The 21,689-nt window shown below is 41.7% G+C and overlaps 1 protein-coding gene across 1 annotated transcript in view; it reads left to right on the top strand.

Moving 5' to 3' along the window:
- Positions 1 to 21,689, top strand: part of TNPO3 (transportin 3) — a 322,931-nt gene that overhangs the window by 23,033 nt on the left and 278,209 nt on the right. The window contains exon 2 of the mRNA XM_082632672.1: positions 17,351 to 18,136. The gene's annotated coding sequence lies outside the window, so the exon portion shown is untranslated. The remainder of the gene's footprint in view (positions 1 to 17,350; positions 18,137 to 21,689) is intronic.

Genomic DNA, 21,689 nt, shown 5'->3' with positions numbered 1-21,689 from the left:
CTTGTTCTCAGGGGAGGGGGAAAAAAAAACCCTGACTTCTATTTTTATCGCTACATTATTTCAGCTTTATGAATGAGAAGTGGAGTTACAGAGAAGTTAGGAAACTTGCGTAAAGTCAAGCAGCTAAGAAGAGGTAAATCTGGGTCTTGAACCTAGGCAGACTGACCACAGAGCCCTGGGTTTTTCATTAATATGCCATATTTCTGTCTCTGCTCTACAGAAAAAAAATTGTAGAAGTTGACAAGCTGTTTAAAATTCACATGAAAACGCAAAAGACCTAGAATAGCCAAAACAACTTTGAAAGAGAATAACAAAGTTAGAAGACATTGTAACATTTCTGAATTTTAAGACTTCTTATCAAACAATGTATAGAGAGTTTACATACACACACACACACACACATATATATATATACAATGTCATATATATATATATATATATAGAGAGAGAGAGAGAGAGAGAGAGAGAGTGAGAGTTTATTTTTGAAAAATATCCAAAGACAAGACAATTCAATGGAGAAGGGACGGTTGTTTCAATGAATGAGGCTGGACAATGAACTTCAACCTATACCTCATACCATATACAAAATTAAGTCATAATAGATCATAGACCTAAAGGCAAAATCTAAAACTATAAAGCTACTAGTAGAAAACTTGTGAGAAAATCTTTGTGATCTTTGATTAGACAAATATTTCATAGATATGACACTAAAAGCACAATCCATAAAAGAAAATTTTGATAAATTGGATTTCATCGAAATTTAAAACTTCTGTTCTTGAAAAGACACTGTGAGAAGAATGAAAAAACAAGCCACAGACTGGGAAAAAATATTTGCAAAACACATATCTGTTAAAGGACTCATGTCTCAAATATATAAAGAGTTTTGAAAACTCAATAATAAGAACACACAACTCAATTTTTTTTAAGTGAGCAAAAATTTGAACAAACATTTCCAAGAAGATATATGGATGGCAAATAAGCACATGAAAAGATGCTCAACATCATTAGTCATTAAGGAAATGCAAATTAAAATCACAAAGAGAGGGCTTCCCTGGTGGCACAGTGGTTGAGAGTCTGCCTGCCGATGCAGGGGACATGGGTTCGTGCCCCGGTCCGGGAGGATCCCACATGCCGCAGAGCGGCTGGGCCCATGAGCCATGGCCGTTGAGCCTGCGCTTCTGGAGCCTGTGCTCCACAACGGGAAAGGCCACAACAGTGAGAGGCCTGTGTACCGCAAAAAAAAAAAAAAAAAAAATTCACAGTGATATTGCTACATACCCATTATTGTATAGAATGCCTGATTAAAAAGATTGGTCATACCAAGAGTTGACAAGGATGTCAAGGAACTGGAACTCTCGTAAATTGTTGGTGAGAGTGTGAAATGGTACAAGCACTATAGAAAGCAGTTTGGTAGTTTCTTAAAAAGTTAAATACATCTACCACATGATCTAGCCATTTCACTGCTGCATATTAAACTAAAAGAAAAGAGAGCATGTGTCCACACAAAAACTTATGTTTCAATGTTCATAGCAGCTTTATTTTTAGTATTATTATTTTTTTGGTCCATGTCACGTGCCATGCAGCATCTTAGTTCCCCCACCAGGGATTGTGGCATGTGGGATCTTAGTTCCTGCTGCAGTGGAAACTTGTAGTCTTAACCACTGGACCGTCGGGGAAGTTCCTTATAGCGGCTTTATTTTCTTAAATATTTATTTATTTAATTTATTTATTTTCTTTATTTTTTTTTGGCTGCATCGGGTCTCCGTTGCGGCACTTGGGCTTCTCTCTAGTTGTGGCATGCAGTCTTCAGGGCGAGCGGGCTCAGTAGTTGTGGTGCCTGGGCTTAATTACCCCAAGGCATGTGGGATCTTGGTTCCCTGACCAGGGATTGAATCTGCATCCCCTGCATTGGAAGGTGGATTCTTTTACCACTGGACCACGAGAGAAGTGCCCAGCAGCTTTATTTTATTTTATTTTTTCCAGAAACTCTATTCTGTTTTAATGTAAAGCAGCATAAGTCAATAACATTAAGAATTATATTCATGGACCTACAGAATAGGGGGATTTGTCAAATCTGCTCTTTAATATCTAAATAATAGCTTAAATTAGCTCTCTGATGAAAATAAAATGTCACATATGTAATTTGAAAGTTTCCAATTTTCCCTTTAACCAGTAAAAAGGAACAGGTGAAATTACTTATAATAATATATTTTTAAGTGTAATATATAAAAATATAGTCATTTTAAAATTAATATATTAATAATGAGATATTTTACCTTTTTCATAATAAGATTGTAAAATCTGTTGTGCATTTTACACTTACTGCACACATGTTAAATATTGATTGGAAAGACTTTATCTATATTTAGATTTCATAAAGTTTATAATCAAATTATTTGACTCATTTGCTTGATTTTTTCCAAACATACTGAAATATTTTCCAAATGTTTAAATGTGTCATATTTTAAAATTAATGTTTAAATAAAATTAAAATATAAATTCCACTGTTATCCTAGCCACATTTCTTTTTTTTTTATACAGCAGGTTCTTATTAGTTATCTATTTTATACATATGAGTGTATACATGTCAATCCCAATCTCCCAGTTCATCCGCCCACCCCCTGCGGCTTTCTCCCTTTGGTGTCCATACATTTGTTCTCTACATCTGTGTCTCTATTTCTGCCTTGCAAACCGGTTCATCTGTTCCATTTTTCTAGATTCCACATATATATGTTAATATACGATATTTGTTTTTCTCTTTCTGACTTACTTCACTCTTTATGACAGTCTCTAGGTCCATCCACGTCTCTGCAAATGACCCAGTTTCATTCCTTTTTATGGCTGAGTAATACTCCATTGTACATATGTACCACATCTTCTTTATCCATTCATCTGTCGATGGGCATTTAGGCTGCTTCCATGACCTGGCTATTGTAAATAGTGCTGCAATGAATATTGGGGTGCATGTGTCTTTTTTTTTGTTTTGTTTTTTTTGCGGTACGCGGGCCTCCCACTGCCGTGGCCCCTCCTGCTGCGGAGCACACGCTCCGGACGCGCAGGCTCAGCAGCCATGGCCCACGGGCCCAGCAGCTCCGCGGCATGTGGGATCCTCCCGGACCGGGGCACGAACCCGCGTCCCCTGCATCGGCAGGCGGACTCCCAACCACTGCGCCACCAGGGAAGCCCGCATGTGTCTTTTTGAATTATGGTTTTCTCTGGGTATATGCCCAGTAGTGGGATTGCTGGGTCGTATGGTTATTCTATTTTTAGTTTTTTAAGGAACCTGCATACTGTTCTCCATTGTGGCTGTATCAATTTACATTCCCACCAACAGTGCAAGAGGCTTCCCTTTTCTCCACACACTCCTCAGCATTTGTTGTTTCTAGATTTTCTGATGATGCCCATTCTAACCGGTGTGTGGTGATACCTCATTGTAGTTTTGGTTTGCATTTCTCTAATAATTAGTGATGTTGAGCAGCTTTCCATGTGCCTCTTGGCCATCTGTATGTCTTCTTTGCAGAAATGTCTATTTAGGTCTTCTGCCCATTTTTTGATTGGGTTGTTTGTTTTCTTACTATTGAGCTCCCAGCCGCCTTATTTTTAATAGCCAAATATTGTAAACAACCCAAATGTCTATCAACAGGTAAACTGATTAGAAAACTGCAGTATATTTATATAATGTAATGCTACTCATCAGTAAAAGTAACAAAATATTTTTTGTAACAGCTTTAGAGAGATATAATTTACATACCATAAAATTCACCCATTTAAAGTATACAAGGCAGAGGTTTTTGGTATACTCACAGAGTTGTGCATACCATCACCACAATCAATTTGAGAACATTTCAACACCCCACAAAGAAAACCTGGGCACCTCCCTGGTGGTCCAGTGGGTATGACTCCGCTCTCCCAATGCAGCGGGCCCAGGTTCGATCCCTCATCAGGGAACTAGATCCTGCATGCATGGCGCAACTAAGTCTGCATGCCACAACGAAGTACGCTGCAACTAACACCCGGTGCGGCCAAAATAAGTAAATGAGTAAATTGAAGAAAAAAAAGAGTAACAAAAAAAGAAAGAAAACCTGCACACCTTCAATTTTCCCCCCAACTTTTGCCCCCAGCCCTAGGCAACCACTAATCTACTTTCTGTCTCTATACATTTGCCGATTCAGAACATTTCATTAAAAAATGGAATCATGGGGCTTCCCTGGTGGCGCAGTGGTTGAGAGTCCGCCTGCCGATGCAGGGGACACGGGTTCGTGCCCCGGTCCAGGAAGATCCCACATGCCGTGGAGCGGCTGGGCCCGTGAGCCATGGCCACTGGGCCTGCACGTCCGGAGCCTGTGCTCCGCAACAGGAGAGGCCACAACGGTGAGAGGCCCGTGTTTCGCAAAAAAAAAAAAAAAAAAAAAGGAATCATGCAATATGTGTTTGTCTGTGTGTGTGTGGCTGGCTTCTTTCACTTAGCATAATGTTGTCAAGGTTCAGCCATGCTGTAGCGTGTATCAGTACCTCACTTTTTTTTTTAATTTTTATTTATTTATTTATTTGGCTGTGTTGGGTCTCCGTTTCTGCACCTGGGCTTTCTCTAGTTGTGGCGAGCGGGGACTACTCTTCGTTGTGGTGCGCGGGCTTCTTATTGCGGTGGCTTCTCTTGTTGAGGAGCGTGGGCTCTAGGTGCGCGGGCTTCAGTACTTGTGGCTCATGGGCTTAGTTGCTCCGCGGTATGTGGGATCTTCCTGGAACAGGGCTCGAACCCGTGTCCCCTGCATTGGCAGGCGGATTCTTAACCACTGCACCACCAGGGAAGTCGCTCATTTCTTTTTATGGCTAAACAATATTCCATTGCATGAATATGTCACATTCGATTTATTCATTCATCACATGATGGGCATTTGGGTTGTCTCCACATATTGACTGTTATGAATAATGCTGCTATAAACATTTGTGTACAAGTTGTACACACATGTATGTTTTCATTTCTTTTGGGAATAAATGTAGGATTGGAATTGTTGGGTCAAATGGTAACTCTCTGTTTAACTTTTTGACGAACGGCCAGACTGTTTTCCAATGTGGTTGTACCATTTTACATTCCTATAAGCAGTGTATGCGAGTTATGATTTTTCTACATACTCACCAATACTTGCTATTATCTGACTTTTTAACTATAGCCATCCTAGTGGGTGTGAAGTGGTATCTCATTGTCGTTTTTTTTTTTTTTTTTTTTTTTTTTTTTTGCGGTACGCGGGCCTCTCACTGTTGTGGCCTCTCCCGTTGGGGAGCACAGGCTCCGGACGTGCAGGCCCAGTGGACATGGCTCACGGGACCAGCCGCTCCGCGGCATGTGGGATCTTCCCGGACCGGGGCATGAACCCGTGTCCCCTGCATCGGCAGGCGGACTCTCAACCACTGCGCCACCAGGGAAGCCCCTCATTGTCGTTTTGATTTGCATTTCCCTGATGACTAATGATGGTAAGCATCTTTCCATGTACATTTGTGTATCTTCTTTGGAGAAATGTCTATTGAGATCATTTACTCATTTGCAAAATTGGATTGTTTGTCTTTTATTGTTGAGTTGTAAGCGTTCTTTACATAGTGTAGATATAAGTCCCTTATCAGAGGAATAAATTATTAATACACCCAACAACACAGATGAATCTCCAAATAATCTCCAAATAATTACACCAAGGGAATTCCTTGGCAGTCCAGTTGTTAGGACTCTTGTGCTTTCACTGTCGAGGGCCTAAAGTCCCACAAGTTGTGCAGCACGGAAAAAAAATATATTACACCAAGTGAAAGAAACCAGACAAAAAAGACTATGTAAAATTCTAGAAAATGTGAAATAATCTATAGTTACAGAAAACAGATCATAGACAAGCAGAGGGAGAGTTTGGGGGGAGGTGCAGGGAGGGAGGGTCTACAAAAGGGCACAAAGAAACTTTGGGGGGTAATGTCTATTTTCATTATCTTGACCGTGGTGATGGTTTCATGGGTGTATACATAAAACTTATCAAATTACACACTTTAAATGTGCAGTTTATTGAATGTCAATTAACCTCAATAAAGCTATTTTAAAAGAGTCCAAGGGACTTTACAATCCTCTGTGGCTTCATGTTTGTCATGTTACTATTTTTTCACCCTGAAAAGCTCCCTCCCAACTGTACTCCCCCCGATTTATTTTGCTCTTCTACCCTCACCAATGTTCTGCAACATCTCTCATCCCACCTGGCTCTCTTCCTGGACACACCCTATTTCCTGTCACATTTATTGGTGCTTCTCTCCCCCTAAGGCTTCCCAGGTCCCAGGACAATGCATACTTAAGGCCCTCTCAGAATTTAGCCCAGGGTCTCAGTTCTGTTTAACGTGGTGGTTAAAAGCACAGACTCTGAGACAGACTGCTTGGGTTCCAATCCTGGTTTTTCTATCCTGACCATAAGCAAGTTCATTAATTTTTTTATGCCTTAGTTTCCCCCTATATAAAATGGGCATAAATTGAGTGCTCACCTCATAGGGTTGGTGTGATGATTAAATGAATTAATGTATGTAAGATGCTTAGATCAGTCCCTGGCACGTGGTAAGCACAGGTAAGGCTTTGCTATTATTTATTCTTGGAATAAGGATGGAGATTTGCCAAAAATTTGGTGGGCCGCTATTTCTGGGTAGAAAGAATTTTCAGGATGTTTGGGAAGTAGCTTCATCATGGTTTTCTCTTTGTGGTAGGGTCTATTGCTGCTGGCCCTTCTCTTGTTAGAAATTCTGATTGGTGATTTTTCTTTGTTGTGTATTTCCCTCCATGGTACCTATAGACATTGAGGGCATGGTGAACGTGTTATTAAGCGGATACACAAAGGTAGCATGGGGCAAGATTATCGCATGGAATTGAAATGAGCTCTAAGCCTTTGAACATTTGTTATGTGAACCTGGGGAAGGGAGGGGTATACTCCAAAATCTGTTTTTTCCAGTCGTCTTTTTTGGTCAGAAATTTGCTAACTCACTCCTTGATTCATCAGCACTATGAGAACAGGTAGAACAGAGAGCAGAACACAGACTTATTCTGTGGATCCAGCAGAGCACACTGACCCTAGCACACCTCTCCTTGGGGGACCCCTGCTTTCTCTTTGTTTGTTGACCCAGCCTTGTAAGGCTTCCCTTTACCTAATAAAGCTTAATCCTTCACCTATGCTGAGTGATATTCTAGAATGCATTCTAAATCCTGGAAGACAATAGGTGATGACCCAGAAAGGCTCCCATGGCATGACAGAAACACACTGAGAGTCATACAGTCTATTCCTTTGTCTCAGTCCCTGTTTATTGTTGGCCTGGGGACTAGGATGATTCTCTGAGCAGAGAGGTCCCTACAGGATAATGAAAAAAAGGTGACCATATAAATAGTTCCGTAAATTAAACCAAGGCAGTGTACTTAGTTGTAGCTGAATCTCAATACTAATTGGCTTCCTCTGACCAAATTATAAGGCCTTCTTTTAAAACTTTAAAAAATTTCTAAATTATTTTTTTAATTGTGGTAAGAAATGCACGACATAAAATTCACCATCTTAACCATTTTTAAGTTACAGATCAGTACTATTAACTATATTTATTTTACATTGCTGTGCAGCCAATCTCTGTGTCCATTAAACAATTCCCCATTCTGCCCAGCTCCTGGCAACCACCATTCTACTTTCTGTTTTTATGAATATGACTACCCTAGATACTCATATAAGTGGAATCATACAGTATTTATCTTTTGTGACTGGCTTAATTCACTTAGCTTAATGTCCTCAGAATTCATCCATGTTGTGTCATGTGTCAATTTCACTCTTCTTTAAGACTGAATAATATTCCATTGTATGTGTACACCACATTTTGTTTACCCAATCATCTGTTAATGGACATTTGGATTGCTTCCATCCCTTGGTTGTTATGAATAGTGCTGCTATGAACGTGAGTGTACAAATAAGTTTTCAGCTTCCTGCTTTCAGGGGTTTTTAAATTTCATACCCAGAAATGGAATTGTTGGATCATATGGTAAAGGCTTTGCTTCCTTTCTTATCTTGGAAAAAAAACATTATTTTAATGTTAAAATGAACTGACTTTATCTTGGAATAGAAAATAAAAACTGCATGAATTTCTAAGATAAAACGTAACACTTCAAAGTTATTTCATGTTATCATAAGCTGTATAGGATTGCTCCTCATATTTTTCCTCTTCTCTCCCTTTAGGGCATCTTTAGTGGAAAGTTTGTAAAGTACTATTTCAAGACAAGTGGATTTAAAAAGGCTTTCATCAGGATCAGGAATGTAAATTCAGTACTTGCATTAATACTGTGTCCCCAGAAGAACTTTGAATTAAATTGTAACAGAAAGTTTGAAGGAATCACGTACTGTTTATGTACCCATCTCTAAACTGTATGGCTGTTAACATAACTGATGCCATCTTGGGCCCATTCAATTCCTCCTATTCTTCCACTGACTCTACCTAGGGCTGACCTGTATAGTAAGCTCTTCTCTGTCATCAAGGGCTTTGTAGTAGTAGATATAGTTTAATGACCGTTAGGTCTAGGTGGCCTTTATGCTCTATTCGTCCCCAAACAGTGATGCAAACCTTCACTGCTATATTCCCAGCACCGAAGAGACTAGTTACCTATTCATAAATCTTGGCTTAGGAACGCACTTCTTGTTTCCAACTGTATACCCCCTAACCCTAGGTTAATTATGAAATTGTCCCAATGGCATCTTGGCGGTGCAGAGTGCAGCTGTGACTGCTTCTGGATCGTTAACTGGCCAATCCCACCCTGTGAGTAAGTTACCGTATGAGAAACTGATTCATTGATTATATGGAGCTACGTGCATCATTTTTTGGTCTCAGGATAACTTCTCAGTTCAGTGGGCACTTTTTGTTCCCTCCGTCCTCCAAAACTAAACTCTTTTGGGTTTTCCTAATTAATACATAGATTTAGTGCTGAGTCTTTCCTTTCTTTCATCCAGGTGAGAAATGGGCTCTTTTAGATCCCTACCATTTATTCGTTACATTGGCATAGATGCCAGACAAAGAAATAAAAGCATCCCAATTGGGAAGGAAGAAGTAAAAGTATCTCTATCTGCAGATGATATGATCTTGTATATAGAAAGTCCTAAAAAATACACTAAAAAACTTTTAGAACTAATAAATGAATTGAGCAAGTTTGCAGGATACAAGATCGATATACAAAATCAATTGTATTTCTATATACTTACCGTGTACAATCCAAAGATAAAATTAAAAAACAATTTTATTTATAAAAATAGGAATAAACTTAACAAAAGAAGTGCAAAACTTATACTCTGAAAACTACAAACACTGTTGAAAGAAATTAAAGATCTAACTAATTAGAAGAACATCCCATGTTCATGGATTGGAAGACAACATTGTTAAGATGGCAATACTCCTCAAACTGATCTACTGAATCAGTGTAATCTCTATAGTGTCCCAGCTGAGTTCTTTGTAGAAATTGACAAGCTGATTCTAAAATTTATATTGAATTTTAAGGTACCCAGAATAGCCACAATTATCTTAAAAAAGAAGAAAGTAGGAGAACTCACACTTCCCAATTTCAAAATTTAAAATAAGGCAATGGTGGGAATTCCCTGGTTGTCCAGTGGCTAGGACTGTGTACTTTCACTGCTGAGGGTGCAAGTGCAATGCCTGGTCAGGGAGCTAAGATCCCACAAGCCATACAGCATGGCCAAAAGATAAATAAATAACAAACTAAAATGGAATGAGATAAAATAAGGCAATGGTGATCAAGACAGTGTGGTACTGGCACAAGGACAGACATATAGATCCAAGGAATAGAATTGACAGTCCAGAAATAAACCCATACATCTATGGGCAACGGATTTTCAACAAGAGTGCCAAGACCACTTAATGGAGAAAGAATCGTCTTTTCAACAAATGGTGCTGGAAAAACTATATATTCACATGCAAAAGCATGAAGTTCGCACACACATACAAAAATTAACTCACAATGGATGTGTTGGGCTGCACCCCGCAGTGCTGCAAGCCCTGTCTTGCAGCTTCAAGACTGAAGAAGAAAGAGCCAGGAGTCAGTGACAAGAGACATCAGGGGTTTAATGGAGCAGGGAGCTAACATGTCTGAAGCAAGGTCCTGGAGTGACACCCCACCATGCCCAGCAGATGGCAGGCGGGACATGGCAGTGATCTTCACTACCAGGGGAAGACAGAGATTACTAGTTTTAGGGGGAATTGATGTCAGGTTGGCTCATCAGTTGCCAGGGCAACCAGCCGAGGGGCGCGCCCCTCACCGCTGCTTTGATCAACTAACATAGTGGCGATATTTCTGATCTAAAGATTAGAACAATCACTAGCTGGGGCCAGGAGCAAGTACATAGGCATTTACTGATTAGGCTCTATGATTAAGAGGGAGGGTCAGTCGTGTAAGCAGGGTGTAGGTGAGGCAGGGACTGGTCGAGCAGGGGATGTTCAGAGAGCAAGAGAACAGCCATCTTGGGTGGCCTGATCATACAGGATATACGATATAAAACTATAAAACTCTTTGAAGAGAACATGGTGGGGTAAATCTTCATGACCTTGGATTTGGCAAAGGATTCCTAGAAATGACACCAAAAGCATGAGGAGCAAAAACAACAAATAGATAAATTGGACTTTATCGACATTTACAAATTTTGTGCCTCAGAGGACACTGTCTTAGTCCATTCGAGCTGCTATAACAAAATACCACAGACTGAGCAGGTATAAACAACAGAAATTTGTTTCTCACTGTTCTTGAGGCTGGCAATCTGAGATCATCGTACCAGCATAGCTGGGAGAGGACCCTCCTCTGGGTTGCAGACTTCTCATTGTGTCCTCACATGGCACAAGGGGCTACGGAGCTCTGTGGGGTCTCTTTTATAAGAGCATAATTCCATTCATGAGGGCTCCACTCTCATGACCTAAGCACCTCCCAATGGCCCCATATCCTAATACCATCAAATTGGGCATTACAGTTTCAACATATGAATTTCAACGGGAGCACAAACATTCAGCTCCCACCATCGAGAAAGTGAAAAGACAACCTACAGAATGGGAGAAAATATGTACAAATCATATTGGATAAGAGACTTGTATCCAGTACATATAAAACACTGTTATAACTCAATAATAAAAAAGATAACCCAATTTAAAATGAGCAAAGCGTCTGAATAGGAATGAAGTATTGATCCGTACTATAGCGTAGATAAATCTTGAAAACATCATGCCAAGTGAAAGAAGCCAGTCAAAAAAGGCTACATAATATATAATTCCATTCATAAGAGATGTGCACAACAGCAAAATCGTTATGTAGAGAACATAGGTTAGTGGCTGCTTAGAGCAAGGGTGGGGAGAGAAGGGCATGGGGAGAGGAGTGATAGCTAAAGGAGATGGGGTTTCTTTTGAGGTGATGAAAATTGTTCTAAAATTGGTGATAGCTGTACATATTTGTGAATCTCCTAAAAATCATTGAATTGGACACTTTAAGTGGGTGAATTATACCCTATATGAATTATATCTCCATAAAGCTGTTTAAGAAAAAAAAGGGGGGGATTTATTAGAAAGACACAGGCTCATGTAACCCTAGGGTGGGGCTGAACCTGCTGGGCCCTCAGAGGCCCTGGAACTCTGGCCCAGAGGAGGGGTCCTCACATAATCCATAATTTACAGCATCAACACCACCCGGGAGTGCCTTAGAAAAGCAGATCCTTGGGCCACATGCAGACCTACCAAATTACATGCTCTGGGGGCAGGACCCAGAAAACAGCGTTTTAAGGACGCCTCTACATGAGGGATGCTGATGCAGGCTCAAGTTTGAGAATCACTTGAGCACTGTGTAGAAGCCAGGAAGCTTCTACCTCACCTCGGTATGTGTTTCTATCAGGGCACATGTATCTTCTGTTGTTACAGACGGATTTTCTGCACTGCCCATCCTCTCCCACACCTCACAGCAGTCTTCATGATAGGAAATGGCCACCAACCATTCCTGAATTTAAATCTCTTTTGGAGCACTAGCCAAATTGTGACTAGCATCCACTTCCAATTGCAAATTCTGGGGGAGGAACTCGGGGGGCCCAGTTTCTGTAAGCAACCTCTTCAAGGCTGTTCCCAGTGTAACCTTTGAATGGAGGAAGGTTGGGATCGGGAAGGGCCAGTTCCCAGAAAAGAGGTGAGGGAAGCAGAAAAAACAATGGGTATCCCTCATGGGAGGCAAGAGAAGAAAATCTAGGATGACTAACCATTGTCGTTTGCCTGGGACTTTCCTAGTTTTAGCACTGAAAGCCTCATGTCCTGGGAAAACCCTGGGTCCTGAGCAAACTAGAACAACTGGTCACCTGAGAATTGAAGGGTGGGGCTGGGAGGGAGGGGCTTTCACTTGGGGGTGGGCACAAAAGGAAGAGAAGGAGCTTGTAAGATTCTCAAGTGAGGGCATTTAGAGATGTTGGTGCATTTTTGGTTGTCGCCATGACGGGGGTATGCTACCGACACTCCACAATGCTTGAGTCAGACTTGCACAAGGAAGAATCGTCCTGCCCCAAATGCCAGTAGCTCTCCTGTTGAGAAACCCTTCCGTGACAAAATGACGGCATGACCAGCAACCTAGCTGCACATTAGAATCACCTGGAGCTTTAAGGTACCAAGATTGGAGCCCCAGACCTAGCCCCAGGATTTCTGATTTAACTGGTCTAGAGAGGTACCCAGGCATCACCACCCCAGGTGATTTTTTTTCTTTTTTCCTTTTTTGGGGTGGCTGTGTAGGATATTCGTTTCAGCATGTGGGGTATATTTTGCGGCATGCAGACTTCTTAAGGGATCTAGTTCCCCGACCAGGGATCAAACCCGGGCCCACTGCATTGGAAGCACTGAGTCTTACCCACTGGACCACCAAGGAAGTTTCCCCTCCCTCCGCCCAGGTGAGTTTAATATGCAGCTGGGTTGATAGGCACCATTGAGAATCAAAGTGACATCAGGGAGGGCTGAGCTGTGGAAGTTGAAGTCTTGGGAAATGAAGTGTTGGGGCACAGGGGGAACAGGGAAGTTGAGCTGTCTGAGGCTGTAGAGAGATCTAGAAGGCTGGAGGACAATGAGGAGGGCGTTGGGTTTGTTCATGGAAGGAGGTCCTGGAGTCTGGATCCAGCAGCATGGAGCCAGAGCAGGTGCGTGCTCAGTGCCTACTAAGAGTAGAGTGGGAGGGAAGGTGGATGTAAATATCTGAATTCTTCCAGAAGCAAGAGCCAGCTGGTAAACACTTTGACCCCAGGAATCGGGGAGATGCAGGCACTGTGGAAGGTGTGACAGTGTTTACTGGTGCTTGGCTGGTGGAGTAGCCAAGCCTTTGGCTTGTTTACAGCCTGGGTAGCTCATTAAGCTACCGTTCCTCGCGTATTTGAAAAGCCTGTTGGTTTGGGGGTAAAAACTTGAGATTTCTAAGGATCTCAATAAGACCAGAAGTGACAGTTTGACTCCATATTTTTGTACAACGGTAATTACTTCACAGTTGTTTACAAGGAGCCAGTTCCAAAGCACTTTCACGTGATCTTACTTGGTCCTCCTTGTGTGTTGGATGGGCAGGTATCATGCCCCTTTTTCCAGCTTATGAAGGTAGTTACTTGGCTAGAGTCATATGGCCATAAAGTGGTGGTGCTGGGACTGGCACCAGGGGGTCTAATTTTTAGGATAGCCCACTTTCCACCATGCCGTACAAGAGAGAGTTATTTTTTTTCTCCCTACAGCCAAATGGAGTCTTCTGCATTTGTGAGGGAAGTGTAATCTGTCAGCCTGGGTGGGTTACAGTTTGACCCATATCATACCAGCTCCAATATATTGGTTAATACCCTGAAGTAAAACTGCACTAAAAGTCAAAAACCTATGGATATAATATGACTTATAGAAATTAAGCTTGTTGGGAGAAAGCTACTGTTCCCCTCCTCTGTGTCTGGCTTCCAAAGAGAAGAGTTCAACGAGTGAAGGAAGACTTTGTGAGGAATCAAGGAGAAGGAATCGGGGCAGCTTGGACGTTGACTGAACTGTGTATGTTTTTGCTCTACCATTGCCCTTGGGTTCTCTGTACAGTATTTTTTTTATTTTTCTGAAATGAATTTCACTTTGTTAATGTTCAGAAAAATTCAAACCTATTCTGTTTTCCCATCCCTGTTTATCAGAACTGTCCCTCAGGACATCTGTCTTTAAACTTTAAAGGCTCCTTTTGACTGTGGACAGTTCATTTGTGCTCTCCGTATTCCATAGAAATTCATGATCTCTATTCACCATCCTTCTCTCCCAGCCCCTCTCACCAGTTTGAATTTGCTTTGCAAGTGAAACTGGGGGAAAAGCTGGCCACGACTGAGGGCAGTTCTGAGCTGAAGAACCAGACAAAGGCAGGTGATATCCTCAGCACGTGAGCCCTGAATGTGGGTTTAAATGAAGGAAAGAGGTTCGTCCAGTGCTGGGTTTATGGCCGTCTCAGGTTGTGCAGCTGGAGGAATTTGGTATAGAATATGTGCCCTATGGATTGAAGTTGGGCCAGGAGGGGTCTGTGCTGTACAGCCTTTTGGCAAACAGCCACTAAGATTCAGTCAACACTGGCTCCTGACAACTATGACTTCAAGTTTATAGTGTCACTGTTTGGAAAAAAACACCTGTGTTGTTTTAAAAGTGAAAATAATCATTAGAAAAATTCAAATCATAGAAGCTTTATTAATGCATTTAACAAATATTTATTGTGTCCCTGCCCTATGTCAGGCACCATTCAAAGCACTGGGGATATGACAGTGACCTAGAGACTACATGTTAATGGAGAGAGTAGCCAAAAAATAATAAAAATATGGAATATGTCAAGGGGTGATAAATGTTATGAAGAAACACAGACAAAAAAGAAAGTAGAAACCACTCAAAATCCCATCCCTGGCGATAACCTTTGTTAACATTTTGTTGAAAATCCTTCCAGACACCTCTCTACCTATATAGAAACATAGATATAATTTCATGTCAATGAACATTTTCACATGCTGAGTCATAACCTGTTTCTTTTCCCAATAATATTTTCTGACATCTTTTCATGTCATAAATAAAAATTGACATAATTTTTTTCCAGTTTTGACTTTTTTTTAATTTGGAAAATTTCAAACAGAGAAGTAGAGAGAATGGTATTGTGACCACAATTACCTGTCTCCTACATTTAATAATTGTTAACATATTTGTTTCATCTATTTTGGGGAGGACAGCGCTTATGTCTGTTAAATTAAATTACAGACTTCGTGAACATCTTACCTGTTCTGTTTCTACAGCAGCGGGGTGAAGGCCAAGTCAATTCTGACACTACCTGGAGTTAGTATCAGACTCCACAGGCTTAAGGGCTCAGTCCCCCTCAAGACTGCCTTCACTTCAAACGTCAGCCTTACTTCAGGGGTCCCCGGGCCACCTGCACTACTGACCAACTGGCTACAAATTCAGGGGTTCCCACTACCCCCACAGGTTTGATAATCTGCTAGAACAACTCACAGAACTCAGTTAAGTGCTACACATATAAATAAAGATGTATTTAAAAGGCTATACATAGCAGGAGGTCTGGGAAGAAGACAGAACTCCCATGCCCTCTCTTGGTGGAGTCAGGGTATATCACCCATCTGGCATATTAACCTGTTCATTAACCAGAAAGCTCTACTGAGCTTCACTGTCCAGAGTTTTGATCAGGGTTTCATTACTAGGCACAGATGATTATATCAGTGTTAAGTGATTGCACTTAATCTGGTCCAAAGTTGCAACTCTCTAATCACACGCATAGTCTTTCAAGTGACCAACCCCTATCTTGTCTTTTCATTGTTGAATTATGAGTTCTTTATATGTTCTGGATACTGATCCCTTATCAGATATTTGATTTGCAAACACTTTCTCTCATTTTGTGGGTTGTCATTTCACTTTCTTAATAGTGTTCTTTTAGTTTTGATTAACTAAACTGATGAACTAAAATAGATAAGTCGGACTATCTATTTTCCCTTTTGTTAATTGTGCTTTTGGTGCCGTATCTAAGAAACCATTGTCTAATCCAAGGTCATGAAGATACACTCTTTTAAGAGTTTTCTTTTAAGAGTTTCATAGTTTTAGCTCTTACATTTAGGTTCTTTTTTAGTTTTGGTATATGGTGCAAGGTAGGTCCAATATCATTCTTTTGCTTGTGGATATTCATAGACCCTTTCAACTGTACTGAGTTGTCTTTCTTTGCATTTGGTCTGTAAACTCCATGAGGGCAGAGACCAAGGTAGTCTTACTAAATTTTTAACGAATGGATGAATTAGGCAACCAAAATATCAAGATTCTTTCCTTTGGTCAAAAATTATATCAACTGTGTACAGTAACACTGTTTTCATTGTGATATTGGTAGTTAAAATCTTTTGACAGTAACAATTCAGAAACAAACCAATATACAGGATGATAGGGACTGTACAACTTAACAGCTTTTGGAGCAAAACATTTGGATTCAAATCCTGATTTTCATTTAAGAAATGTGTAACCTTGGGCAGATTAATTACCTATTTCTTATTCGTTAAAATGGGGATTTACTTTATATAATTGTTAAAAGGATTAAATAAGACCTCATAACTACAGTGCTTTACACATTGTAAGCATTCATCAAATGGTGGCAGTTAATTAATTAATTTTTGGTTGCATTGGGTCTTTGTTGCTGCACGTGGGCTTTCTCTAGTTGCGGTGAGCGGGAGCTACTCTTCGTTGCATTGCACGGGCTTCTCATTGTGGTGGCTTCTCTTGTTGCAGAGCACAGGCTCTAGGCGTGTGGGCTTCAGTACTTGTGGCTTGCAGGCTCAGTAGTTGTGGCACATGGGCTTAGTTGCTCGGCAGCACATGGGATCTTCCCGGACCAGGGATGGAACCCGTGTCCCCTGTATTGGCAGGCAGATTCTTAACCACTGTGCCCCTAGGGAAGTCCCAGTAGTCGTTACTTATTAGTGCAAAGGAGAAGCAGCAACGTTTGGAAATTTTCTCCATAGTACAGATTCCAAGATTTATATTTTCTTTTGTGAATTGTGAATTGTTATACCATCGATGTTTGATTCGGGAAGAAAGGCATACACAAAAACACAATTCAATGTGTTTGTGCAAATACTCTGGAGTCAGAGCGTCCTGGGCAATAGAATGAAATACCTTTTTGGGTGTCAGAATTTAGTGGAAAGGGAATTCTAGGCATTTTGTATTTATTTCAGCGCCACATTTTTCAGGTTTGTACAATAGTTATTTGATTACCTGTCTGTCTCCTCCATTAGGGTCTGCATACAAATCTTGTCTTAAATCATCTTTGAATTTGCAGTACAGTGGACACTCCACAGATGGTTGAATTGATGCGCCTTGTCCACGGGGGTCCAAAAGGACTCTCTGTAGAGGAATGGAGAAGTCGGAAGGAGGAGGAAAGACCTCGGATCCATTGCCAAGGAGAGGAGAGCTGCACGGGTGTGGGAGCCACGAGGGTCCTAGAGCTTCAGTCCGACGCAAGGAGGTAGAGAACCACTTCTTTCCTTCTCACTTCCGGGAGGGGGCGGCGAGACAAGAGGAGGCATGCGGGGAAGGAGGCAGTTTACGCCGCACCAGGCGGAAGTGTGCCAAAGGTTTTGGTGCTGCCGCTTCCGGTCCGGGTAAAGGCTGCTGAGGTATGCTGCATGGTCTGTGTCGGGCTGGGACAGCTTTCTGAGGGCAAGTCAGCGGGTCAAGAGGCGAGCACCGGCGTGTAGACTCAGAAGTCTAGAGTCTAGTGGTAAGATCGGAAAAACAACCAGGAACTTGAATACGATCTAACCTCTGTTTCCGAGGGGGTAACTTCAGCGGGGAACCCCTCTGCCCTGGTAACGGCCAAAGAGGAGATGGCGCCAGTCAGGGAGCGGCCGTGGCCGACAAAGTGAGGAAGCGCGAAGGCGGAGCAGCCGGAGAAGCCTCGGGAGAAAACACCAGAGCCATCGCTGCCGCCACCACCGCTACCACCATGGAAGGGGCAAAGCCGACATTGCAGCTCGTGTACCAGGCAGTGCAGGCGCTGTACCACGACCCAGATCCCAGCGGAAAGGAGCGCGCTTCGTTTTGGCTTGGGGAGCTGCAGCGTTCGGTGAGGGGCCGAGAGAGGCCATTCTGCGCCGCGGGGCAAGGGCTGGGTGGGACCTCGGCTGGAGCCGGCGCCCGGCCGTTGGCCTCATGAGGTCCTCCTTGGGGAGGAGCTGCTGCCGCGGGGTGGGGCTGCGAAGCTCCATGTACGCGGCTTTTCGGAAACTAGTTGCAGCTGGCCGGTCGCGAAGTGGCCCTTTCCCCACCCCGTAGAATCTGGCTTGTAGGTCCTGTACTTCTCGCTCGTGGCTTCGATCTGGTCCTCTAAGTTTCACCCTTGCTACTATTTGTTTCTTAGGCCTTGCTTTTCCGTTTTGTCTTTCTTCAACCAAATCCAATCCCAGTCTTTCTGTGTCTTCCACTTAAGGATGTTTTATCCGTCTCTCTTCGGTGTCCAGGTGTTACTCCGGCAATTCCTTCCCACTCATAGCCTTACATCTCACTGTTGCTTGCTGCTTTTCACTCTAGTTTGAGTACATTATTCTCGAAACTTCTCGGGTTTCTAGATCCTTATACACGTGAGTTTTCCCCGTGTTTTGGAGTGCAACACAACGTAAAGAAAAAAAATCAAACCTCGTTTCAGAAAATCTTTGCAGTTCTCATTTTGCTGCATATTGGTTTTCTAACCTTCTCTTTCCCCTGATTTTTAGCTTCTTTATAAGATACGGGTATCGTAGCTGCCTTGATTATTACAGATAATTGTGTCAGCATCCAATGAGGGGGTTAATTGCAGCCTATTATACTTATTGTGTTTCTGCGTTCTTTGAATCTCGTGTATTATGCTTCCTGCTCTAATTTTCCTACTTGCCCTTGCAGTGCTCTAATTCAGTGTGATTATGTGTACTTGGTGATATTGCTGACTTTACCTTTCTTATTTCTGCATTTATACGCCTAAGTATGTTTTAAAATTTGCTCCCTCCCCTTCCATTTCTTCTTTTAAACTCATAACTAGTACTTAAAGATGCTCTGCCCTTTTGAATCAGCTCCTAGGCTGTGAGTGCATAATAAGTATTTCAAAAATTGCAACTTTGAATATTACACTTAAAAAAAAAAATCGGGAACCCAAGTCCTGGGTGACCTCATGGAAGAGAAGGGAATAAGACTCACTGTAGGCTACAGAAGAAAATCATTCATATGTGGTCTATCTTAGTGTTTAGTTAGTTTTTGTGATCTGGGGAGCCACACGTCCCTGATGTTAAAGTTTTCAAAGTAAAAATAGGAGAAATGCTACACCATACCGAAAGTCCGCCTTCCCTACTACACCTGCTTATTGCTGTATGTATTTTATTTTATTTTATTTTGTTTGTTTATTTATTTATTTATTTTTGCGGTACGCGGGCCTCTCACTGTTGTGGCCTCTCCATTTGCGGAGCACAGGCTCCAGACGCGCAGGTTCAGCGGCCATGGCTCACGGGCCCAGCCACTCCGCAGCATGTGGGATTTTCTCGGACCGAGGCACGAACCCGTGTCCCCTGCATCGGCAGGCGGACTCTCAACCACTGCGCCACCAGGGAAGCCCCCTGCTGTATGTATTTTAAATCAGTATTTTAGTGCTTACCATGTACCAGCAACTGCTAGGTGTTGGTGTATGGAAATGAACCAGACCAAAAAAATCTTTGCTTGGCACAGGATATTTGTGATGTTTAAACGAGTTAATACCTACAAAGAGCTTAACAAAGTTCTTGGAACCTAGAACTCAAAATATGTTAATAATTGTTATTTAAATATTAGTCACTTAGTTTTCACTAGTCTCTGTTACAGCCTTACATCATCACCATCATCATCATCACTATTTACAGTCAGGTCCCAACAGGAACAGATGGCACACTTGAAATAGACTAATTTGAGGAGTGTTTGTTTTATAAAGGTACTGTTTATAAAGATGTGGATATAATGGGGTACCACAAAAGATAGTGTAGTACCCTGTAGCCAAACTGTTAGCAGCCCTAAGCCAGAAGAGGTAAGAGAGAGAGTGGTTACTTCTTGGACTCTCAGGAGAAGTATGGAGTTGGCTGCCTTGAGAGGAATTGTAGTTTTCAGTTGAAGGGACATAGCCAGCATGAGGTGATTCTGCAGGGAGGAAGTGGAAGAATAAATACCTACACCTTATTCTCCTAACTTCCACCTGGGATTTCCCAATGGGCAAACCTAACCCTAAGCTAGGGGACTCAGGAACCTGTTGATCTGTTCCATAGAGGTCAGCATACTGGGGCAGAAAACATGGTAGAGAAGAGTGGAAAAGTGGACCTGGAAAATAGCACAGTCACACATCATCATTTTTAGGCAACTTGCAGCATCTGGATTGACAATTCAGCTAACACTTTGGCTTCTTAATTCCTTTACTTTTTTCTAAGCCACCTGGTCACACAGTCACATCTTGGATCTTGTCATTGCTAAAAAGTCACCAACCCCCCCTAAATCACTAACTCACGCAGTGAGCTCTGATGACACAACCAACTGAAATTCTTCTAGTTTGCTGGCTCAGGAATCTCAAGTACTGTCATGTAATAGTTTTTACTTTTTTGAAATCTTACATAATTTTAATTTTATCGAAATGAAAAACTTATTAATTTGTTAATTTAGTAATAAAAGTTATTATTGTTAAAATTTTATAAAGATTTAAGCCAAACTTTAAAAACTTTCTAAAGTTATAAAATGGGAATAGTTTTAGAAGATTTAGGAAGAAAAAAGAGCAGTTTCATAGTTTCTCCTATGAAAAATGAGGATTTAGGCTTCCTCCGCTTCCTCACACCCCATCACTCATAGGTATGCCTATGGTATGCCACATTTTTGGTTAACATAGGTATACCACATTTCTGGTTAAATCATTACACATTGTGAATCATGAAGTGTGTATACCCTGATCATTTCTTTTTTGTGCAACCTTTTTTTTTGGTGGTAATCATTACCTTTTTCTTTTTTTCATGTTTGCCTTCTTTTCTCTATATGTACAGTAATTCATCCCAAACTCTCTGTTAGTAGGTGTAAATATCCTCTTAGTATGTTCACACTGGTAATCTGTTTCCTTTTTTGGTGGAAGGAAACCTCTCCTGAGAGCCCTCTGTCTCCCTGCTCCAATCTGGCCTGGTTGTTCTCCAGGTCTCTTGCATAATTATTATCCTGGGATCTCACTGTCCTAGGGAATTCCTTTTTCTTTCTTGTATTGGATGTGCTGAATCCTGGCTCCCACGATCTTTTCTTGAATTACTCCCTCATTTGACAGATAATTGAGAGGGGAACCTTCATCTCTTCTCTCTCATTGTTGGTCTTTTTTCTTGGACCACTTTTACCCTGAGCGTTCTGTAGTCTTCTGCCTGGAGGTTATGAACTAGGCTGCCAGTGGCAGGTAGGAGAATGAACTGGAGGAGGAATCTAAAGGCTAAGTATGTAGACTTTAGTTTATATAATCTGTTTTTCAGTATGATACTCCTGTCCTTAGGTGAGTCTGTTGTCCAAGAGTCCAGAGTCCCTTTACTTCAGTCTCTGCAAAGTAAACCTTGAGTTTTCTGTGATGGTGGGAGGATAGTATAGTAGCCTGGCCCCTCAGAGTCAGGGAG

This window comes from Mesoplodon mirus (assembly GCF_964341445.2).
Source record: "Mesoplodon mirus genome assembly, chromosome: 9".
In the NCBI taxonomy this organism is placed as follows: Eukaryota; Metazoa; Chordata; class Mammalia; order Artiodactyla; family Ziphiidae; genus Mesoplodon; species Mesoplodon mirus.
Note: the sequence above shows the minus strand (reverse complement) of the source record. Positions and strands in the feature narration are given on the sequence as shown.